The sequence below is a fragment of the Propithecus coquereli genome, unplaced genomic scaffold, assembly GCF_000956105.1.
Source record: "Propithecus coquereli isolate 6110/MARCELLA unplaced genomic scaffold, Pcoq_1.0 Scaffold91, whole genome shotgun sequence".
NCBI lineage: Eukaryota > Metazoa > Chordata > Mammalia > Primates > Indriidae > Propithecus > Propithecus coquereli.
Genome location: NW_012155396.1, coordinates 2513272 through 2523539, shown reverse-complemented (window position 1 = coordinate 2523539; position 10268 = coordinate 2513272).

Sequence of the window (10268 nt, the reverse complement as noted above, 5' to 3'; positions counted from 1 at the left end):
TAAATTAGATATTTAAAGGACAGAAATTTCCAATCTGTGTTTAAAAAAAATTATAACCAAGATTAATAATTAAAATCTAATCAATAAAGCTACACTTAACCAAATAGCCTTGGCGGTATTTTAAAATTCACTTGTAGTAATAGCAAGGTTTTTGAATTAGTCATTAGCTGACTTATTAACATACATGCTGTTTGTTCTGTGTTGAAACTACACTGGCCAGTTAAGGGACAGAGGGTAAAGGCATGCTTTCATTATCACCGATGACTGCTTGTCAGGATACAACAGAACGATGCCCTGTTGGAGCACAGCTTGGAAACCTTGCAATGCTTTCCTTGCCCATGTATACATATGAACATCACTTTTCTACTAAAGGGCAGTAGAAACATACTATTTATGAAGTTCTTTCTTGTTTTTGTCATACCCACCTACATTAAGTAGTTTGTTCAATGAACTCTATCTTGCATACACGTATACAGGAAACAAAAGTGGATGAACAAACCAACAAATATGCAACAGGGAATGGTGAATATTGTGGGGAAATCAAGAGCACATGCCCCGCATCAAAGGACTCAGTCACTTCACAGCCCCAGTTAATTGTCATCACGAGCCCGGTGAAGCGAAATCATCTTTCCTTTTTTCTCCTCTTTCTTCTTTTTCCCTTTCTTCTTTTTCTTCTTACTTCTTCTTCTTCTTATACCCCAGCAGTTCAATTTTTATGAGGAATCTCCCAATTTATAAACTAAGATAGCAAATGTATAATAAATAAAACACATATAGAGATAGATACTGCCAAGAGGCCACCAGTCCTCATGTTACAAAGTATCCTCATTTTACAAATAAGATCAGCAAGTCCTCATAAAAGTAAGCACAAACATATATGTGGCTAGAATTCTGAGTTCCTCATGTTCAGGCCATGGTTCACTTCTCTAAATCTCTGCCTCTCTATTAATCAAAAGTAACTTAGCACTGTTCTAGCACATTGTTTTCTTTTTATAATATATCTGAGTATTTCATGAACTGTATCTTCTTGGGAAAATATTAATATAAGGAAAAATAAGTTGTAGTGCTCTATAGCAGTGGTCCCCAACCTTTTTGGCACCAGGGACTGGTTTCATGGAAGACAATTTTTCCACGGAACAAGGCGGGGGTATGGTTTCAGGATGATTCAAGTGTACTACATTTATTGTGTAGTCGAATCTCTCTGCTAATGATAATCTGTATTTGCAGCTGCTCCCCAGCGCTAGCATCAGTGCCTCAGTGCCACCTAAGATCATCAGGCATTAGATTCTCATAAGGAGTGAGCACCCTAGACCCCCTCACATGTGCAATTTACAGTAGCGTTCAGACTCCTGTGAGAATCTAACGCTGCTGCTGATCTGACAGGAGGAGGAGCTTATGCAGTGATGTGAACAATGAGGAGTGGCTGTAAATACAAATGAAACTTCGCTTGCTTGCCCTCCGCTTGCCTCCTGTTGTGCGGTCCAGTTCCTAACAGGCCAAGGACCGGTTCTGTGGCCCAGGGATTGGGGACTGCAGCTGTAGACTCTTCTTTCAAAATATTTTCAAAACCCAACCACTTTTCTCACTACTTCTACTTCCTTTTTCAAGCCACTGCTCTGATTTGTAAAATAGCCTCTTAAGTAGTCTATCTGCTTTCTACCTTTCTTCACATAGCTGCCAGTGATCCTTTTGACATAAATCAGACTATGTCACACACCCCCTACTTAAAGCTATGCACTGGTTTCCCACAGCACTCACAGTAAAAGCTAAAGAACTTACTATGACTTACAAATCTTAAATGAGCCGGCTCCTACTCTCAATGCACTATGTTACTACCATGATCTCCTTTGCCCCTGTAGTAGTCTTCTATTGTTGCATAACAAATTACTACAAACTTGGTGGCTTACAACTATGCACATTTAATATCTCACAGTTTTTGTGGGTCGGGGGTCTCGGCATACCTTAGCTGAGTCCCCTGCTCAGTGTCCCACAAAGCTGCATTGGTTAGGTGTTAGCCAGGCTGCGTTCTCATCTAGAGGCCTATCTGTTGAAAGATCCACTTCCAAGTTCTCTTGAGTTTATGGAAGAATTTGCTCCCTTGCAGTTATAAGACTGAGGTCCCTGTTTTTTATGGGCTGTTGGATGGGAGCTACTCTCAGCTCTAGGAAGCCACCCACAGTTCCTTTCCACGTGGGCCTCTCACAACATGATAACAAAGCTTATCTTCTATTTCTGCTCTTAGTTTTCACTCCCATGGAATATCTTAGTAATACTTCTATCACAGCTAGTTAAAGAAATATTTCCAGAAGGCAGAAAAAAAACCTCTTATGAATACAACCTTTGCCCTTCATTTAAAGATATGTATCCTGAGGTCCCGTTTTATCTTCTCTCTCTGAGTTCGTAGCCTCTTAACACACTCATTTTGACATCTTTTACTTCGGTCCTTCCACTTCCAGCATTTGTAGATTAGAACATTATTTTTAAAAAATTATGAATCTTATAGATGAACTACAAGAAAGGCTTAGAGAAATACTGGAAGCTAAAAAAAATTTTATTTTAATATTAGGTAATGTTTCTGTTTAATAGAAAAAGGAAGACCAGAATATAAGAGAGCAATGGGGAAACGTATTAACCAGAGCAGTTTTGGCTTTACACCCGAAATAGTCCCACTCATTTCTAGTTGAAGTCAAACTCAACAGTCAGTAGCAAGTTTTGCAAACCTCAGCTCATTATGGATGTTGACCTTCCTGCACTATTCGTACTGGTCCATGCTGCATTTCTATATTTAGACTTATTTGTCTTCCTTTAGGTTATACATCTTCCTTTTCATCATCTGTGCATGCATTTTTACAATCTAAACGCATAATAAAAGTTTCTCCGTAGTTATGCCATTTTCTTCCACTGTCAGCCTTCTTTTCTCCCTTATTAAAATAATGTGAGATTTACATTGTCAGAGTTATAGGATTAGCACTTTGCTACCTTTCTGAGCTTTCTTCTTGTCTTTCATACCTGAAATTTTTGAAGTCTTCCCTCTTAAGATTTACAGTACCTCTCTAATGAATATCCCTCCCAAGATACTCCTAATTCTAAAATGACATGGTCAGTTTTTCCAAAGACTCCTGTCAGGTGTACTTTGTAAACCCAATTCTCCTTGCTGGTCCAAATTAGGCCAAAAATATTAGTTCCTATAATCACTTCCTTTACCCTTAAGGGCATAGAAATGTCAGTAAGACCAGGTAAGAATTGGTCACTTGTTTAACTTATGAGGAATAGACTTCCAGAAGATAAGCAGATTGTTGAAGGTTTTGTGTCACTTCTATATTTTTCATTATGACAGTTTTGTGATTGTGTAAGATATACAATCTCATTTAAATATACTTTCCAACATCCAGCCATATGAAGATGTGTATATTTCTCTGCTTAGTGTGTAGTTTTATGATGCTAGTGATGTTTTACCTTCACTTCTGATTCGTGAATTTGAAGTTTGTAGGATTTAGTTAAATGCCTATGACCTAGAATAGTCTCTAGTTCATAGTAGGTCCTCATTAAATATTTGTGAAAGGAATATCACATTATGCAGGTCATTATTTTAATTATTAAGAATTCTCTTGCATCTTTCTTTCTGCAGCTTGTCACTGGGCTTTGTCTCATTGATCATCATTGGTGTACTTCTCTAACCATCCTCGAAGACAGGATTCATGAGGGAGATAGGATGACTGAGACTGAAAGTCCTTAAAAAAGATGTTGATTTTGTCTCTCCTCAAACTCATTATTTGCAGAAAGCTTTTGAAGTGTGATTGGATCAGAAATCACAGAAAGATGCACTCAGAAGATGCACAGAAAGCAGCAGTTGATTATGGCAATGGCTTATAGGATTTCAAGGATGAGTTTAACCTCCATGTGTGTGTAATGAAAGGCAGGCAGGATGACAATACTGCCAGATTTATTAGAAGACTAGTGAAGTAGATGGATATAGCATAAAAAGAACTCATTTTTAAAAATTATATTGCATTTCAGGTTTCAGAAAGACATCTGACCAAAATAATGAGATTGCAGATTAGTATACATATTAATTTCTCCATTAGGTAAAGGGTTCTCAAACATTCTGACAATAGATGGTTTCATTCACTCTGGAGAGAGAATTCAAATCCAGTTTGGTGGAGATGTTACCATGAACGAAGATTAATCTGTGAGTTAATAATGAACAAACCTTTTGTCAGAAGTTTTAGCATTTCTAAAATATTTGACAATTTTAGCCTTTGGTTTTGCAGAAATAGAAATGTATGTGCCAAAGTGGCCCTCCAAATACTCTGCTTTTCAGCCATGGAGTTGAAAAACATAGATGATGTTTTCCTGGCTACCAAAAAAGAAAAACAATCTGTACAAATACAAAAGCAACAATTAAAGACAATTGTAATTAGAACTTCCTGATACTAGTTTCTGTGAATTTCAAAAAAGTAAAGACCAGGAAATTTGAATACAGCAAAATTAAAATATATTTCTCTACAAAGATCATTCATAGTACTTACTTTTCTGAAGTGAAATATTAGCTCTCATAAAATCTGCCATGATGTTTGTTCCTACATTGTCTGCATATAGAATGTATCGCTTGATGGCTTCTCTAAAAATTCCACTTGAAAAATTTCTTTCAGGATTAAATGCCTGGAAAAAATTACTTTCCTTGAGGAAATAGTATGTTTTCTCATGAACAGTGAAATTTATATGAATTATCAGCATTTTCCTTAAACCACTACAAATCTCAGAGCTAAATATATTACTAAAGTTTAGTAAATCTCTAGCATTCTGTAGTCTATTGGCATTCCTGAATTTCTATTCTAATTTATATTTCCACAGACACTTGACTGTAATTTAGTCTTTATACACTTGATTTTTGTGGAATATTCTAAAACTACCCCAAATACTTTCTGAAATGAGATGTTAAAAAGGAAGAGAAGAAGGGAAAAAAGGGAGGAAAAGTGAAAGCAATGACCACTATACTAGCAAGCTGTGGATAATTTAAGACAATTTAGTTAAGCCAGTGGATGGGCTTTATTGCTGTGAGATTAAAAAACGAAACAAAACAAAACAAAAAAACAATACCATTATAATGAAACTACTGCAAAACATTTTCAAATTTCTAACTACTTCCATCACTCTTTGTTCATCAAGATACCTAAGAATGAAAACCTATACATACCTTGAGAGCTTGTTTGGAGGTTCTAGCAGGGGAGCGCAGCTACTCATATACCCTTGACCAAAGAATGGTCCTCCTCTATTGGGGAAAGAATGGTCCTCCTCTATTGGGGAAGGTCGTCTTCCTCAACCGAGCTCGCAGCTTCAGGAGAGACGCACATGGAGCAGTGAGGGAGGAAGGGGACACCCGCCTAGCCAGCCAGATCAGCCGAATCAACCCTGGAGATCAATGGGGTGACAGATGTCACAGCCAGATCGCCCTCACATCCAAGAATGGAAGAATAGGCTCCACATGTACTTGCCATCAAATTGGCACTAACCGATCAACACCGCGGTGCTCATATGGTAGTAATATTTTCCAGGGATTAGGGGGTTGGGGGTGGGTAAACTCACAAATAATGGATGCAGTGAGCGTTGTAGAGGGAAAAAGGCACACCGCAAATCATGGTTTGGGTGTGGCAAAGTCATAACATGTAACCAAAATGTTTGTACCTCCATAATATCCTGAAATAAAAAAAAATCTTCCAAAACCAAAACAAAACAAAAAAAAACCTATGTATACACAAAATTATCAAAAAAAAAAAAACTACTAGCCCAAGTTTTATTCATATTGTAGCAGATGTCAGAACGTTCTTCCCTTTTAAGGCTGAATAATATTCCATTATATGTATATAACACATTTTAACTATCCTTTTATCTGTTAGATACTTGGATTGCTTCCACATTTTAGCTATTGTGAATATTACAGCTATGAATGTGGATGTGCGATTTTTTCAAGACTCTGTTTTTAAGTCTTTTGGGTATATACCCAGAAGTAGAATTGCTGGATTTTACAGTATTTCTATTCATAATTTTTTGAGGAGTTACCATGGTGTTTTCCACAGTGGCTATACCATTTTATATTCCTACCAACAGTGCACAGGGTTCCAATAAGGACATTATGCTGAGTGAAATAAGTCACATAAAAGACAAATACTATAATGATTCCACTTATAGGGGTACTGAGAGTATTCAAAAATTACAGATACAGAAAGTAGAATAATGTTTACCAGGGACTAGGTGAAGAGAGAGAAGGGGGAGTTATCTATTAATGGCCACAGAGTTTCAATTTTACAAGGAACATTCATACACTGATGGTGGGACTGCAAACTAGCACAACCTCTGTGGAAAGCAATATGGAGATTCCTCAAACAGATACAAGTAGAACTACCATTTGATCCAGCAATCCCATTACTGAGCATCTACCCAAAGGAAAAAAAGACATTCTGTAAAAAAGACATCTGCACTCGAACATTTATAGCAGCACAATTCACAATTGCAGAGATGTGGAAACAACCCAAGTGCCCATCAATACATGAGTGGATTAATAAAATGTGATATATATATACCATGGAGTACTATTCAGCTTTAAGAAACAATGGTGATATAGTATCTCTTGTATTCTCCTGGATAGAGCTGGAACCCATTCTACTAAGTGAAATATCCCAAGAATGGAAAAGTAAGTACCACATCTACTCACCAGCAAACTGGTTTCACTGATCAACACATAAGTACACATATAAGAATAACATTTATTGGGTGTCGAGCAGGTGGGAGGGGGGAGGAGGGAAGGGGTATATGCATGCATAACGAGTGCGATGCGCACCATCGGGGGATGGACGCGCTTGAAGCTGGCTTGGGGGAGGAGCGGGGGCAAGGGCAACATACGTAATCTAAACATCTGTACCCTCATAATATCCTGAAATTAAATAAATAAATAAATAAATAAGAGATGCTTAAATGGAGATATTTAATTTAAACCAGGGTGAGTTATACTGATTTAAAAGGTAGAGGCTTAAAGTCAAACCTTTCTTGCCTAGTGTCTCTCCCTTAGCCTTTTGCTTTCCTTGATTTTCGGTTCCTGAATACTCTTAACTTATTATACTATGGAAGAAGGTCATATACTAATAACTTGCTTTTCATTTTGACTTACTGTATGTGCTCAGCCTCTGTTAGCATTAAACTATCATTACCTACATCATATATGATGTGAAGAATTTAGGTCTATTTTATGTTCCTCTTATCTATTCATGCTTAATCATCATAAATTAGGAATGCATCTAAGCACAATTCCCCAAAACTCAAATCTTCAGATATTATTTCACATTTTTTTCATTTATATACCACATATAATATTACTTATTTAGTGATTTTCCTTAAAATTAATTTAGTTTTTTGTTTGAATATATATATTTAGAAGGAACTTAATATTGGTCTGAAAATGCTGTTACATAAAGCATATAAAAAACATTATGATTAAATGTGAGCTTGATGCCTTTACTGAGGACTGACGCTGAAGTCATCTCTCAATTTGTTAAAAACAAATTACCAAGTTTTAAAGAGCTGTAAAATATATAGTAACACTTCTGTGAGACTTTCTATTTGACCTAATTAAAAGGACCAAATAAATTGCTTGCTCTTTTTATTTGATGTTATTTAATGTTATGTGTGTATTTATGTGCATACCACCTACCACCGTCTTTCAAATCACTAGTATCTGTCCCACACTTTGGGAAATGCTGTATCTAAGCATATTCTTAGTGTCAAGAGAACTGAAAAACCAAATCCAGAGACAGATTTTCCAAGTCTAACAGGTAGGTATTATATATAACAAAATGCCAAATAACAAGAAGCTAAAATAACGACATGAAAATAAAATCATCATGTAAGACCTTTGACACAAACATACCTTTGGTTGTGGAACAAAGATAATGTTTTCATATTTACTCTTCCCATCAATTGCTAAAACACTTGTTATTTATCATGAAAACATGGGGTTGTTTCACTGATACAGTCAGGGCCAGAGCCCTATATTCAAAGCCCTGAGAATAAGTGCCTCTTTAACTGTATACCCTAAGCAACTTTCTTGCTTCATCCTACTTCTGGCCTTGCCTAACTAGTACCCATTACTGATGACAAGTAGAGATCCCAGGTTAAAAAAAAAAAAAAAATTTCACTGTCTTTCATATCCATTGATGAAGCTTCTGGGATATGAAAAATGTCAAAGCTAATTGGTAATTACTTTCAGTGTAAAATAACTTAATGCATGTGAATTCTATATCCCCAGACAAATGTTAGGCATTATAATTTTTACCCAATAAATTTTCTCAAACATTGATTGAGGTCCTTCCCTAGGAGTAACGAGAGAGCCAAAGATAACTAGAACTCAGTCATTACCCTAGAGAGCTTAACATTTATTTATTTCGATAGGGTCCCCCATGACCGCCACCTGGCAATGGTAATAACTATGTACACTGACCAGTATCCATTCTCTTGCTTCATTTGTTGCTAAGGCATTGGAAAGGTGGCTGGATGAGATTAGGAGTGCAGCCTAAGATCAGAAAAGAAAGCAAAAGTTATAGTACCATTCGTGCTTAAAGAAGCAATTAAGTGTTATGATGATTATTTTTCTCTTGTATAACGCAATTTAAAATAAGCTGATATTCTTTTACCAATGGATATGCTGAGATTTCTGGTAAGTCAGCAACTCAAACCAAATGGATTCTGTTCTTCTAGACTTTCTATTGTTAAAACGTTACTATTACTTATTGAAGATCTCATCCACGGTGACTAGCTTACATTAATAAGAGAACGATTGTATTCTGAATTTTAGATCATTAATATTTTATGACATTAATTTCATTTATTGTAAACAGTACCCTGATTTCTGAAGGGCTCAAATTGCCTAGAAACAGTCATTAAGACTTTTTGATATATATAAAATCACTAAAAGCTTTTAATAATCTACATAGGGATTTGCTGGAACATTTCGGTGTATTTTTTAAAATTCAATTTAAAAATCTGTGCTATTACTCAATGAGTTAATTCTGATGACTAATATATGAATGTAACAATAATACGTACCATAATGTGTTTTGATCAACTGCTATAACATCTTTTATTAGATGTTTTGCTTCAAATAAGAGGAGAATTTGAGATTTTTTTCCTGGCTTTAGCATCAAGAAGTAATTTAAGGCCTATTTTAATTAAAAACCAACAAATGATACCAGGAAACATTGTCATTTATATTGCTAGCTAGTGATTTTTAAATAGTCCTTTTGACCTTCCCATATCCAATATAATTTTTATGGAATGAGAAGCAGTTCTGAGTATAAGGTAGGATGGCAAACACCATACCAGGCATTGGAGATATATTAATAATTATATCCAGAAAACCCTCTTATATGTGGATCCTCTTCTGCTCTAAACTTCTCTGACCGTCGACGCTAAAGTTACAACAACAAATTACTATAGGGCAGTGTTTCTTAATTTTTTCATTATTGCCCCCACAAGGAAACAGTTTAGACATTTTTAATGGGCTCCCTCCTATGAATTTTAATTGCGTATCGGTATGTACTGTGTGTATTCTGTACATTATACATAAAAATAGTAAGATTTTTTTCACCTTCCAAAAATAAATTTTTACTCCATTGGGAGCAATACTGCCCTCACAGGAAATCCATGCTACAATGGGATAAATAGCACCTTCTCTGGCATTTGGTTATTCAATAAATGTCTGATGTCAAACATGTTTGCTTGGATGGAACTGGATAGAGTTACTTAATACAGGAGCCACAGAAACTTCAGAATACTGGATAGACCCACCAAAATTGTATGGAAAAATTTGATTCATCAGGAACTTTTCTTAGAAGGTCCACAGCTTTCACTATATTCTGAAATTATTCCTTAAGAAACAAATTAAGTAGTACTGATTTTAAACCAATAGGAAAAGGGACAATTGTATGCTGGGTATAATTCTGATTAGTAATTGTTTATTTTCTACAGGACTAGAAATGTTCAAAGTCATTAATTCAATTAATGCGTCCTATATAATAATTTCCATTTTTTTCCGAAGTGACCAAATTCAATTTAAATCACCAAGCTTTTGCTGAGTATTGACCTTACGCAAATTGCTAGAGTGTGTGAAAAGAAAATGGAATACTATCTTAAGGAGCTTGGCTTAGAACAAGAGTTCTGTCAGATGATTCACACTGCTAGCTGAAGTTCTAGCCTCCAAGTTGATGGTAGGATTACTA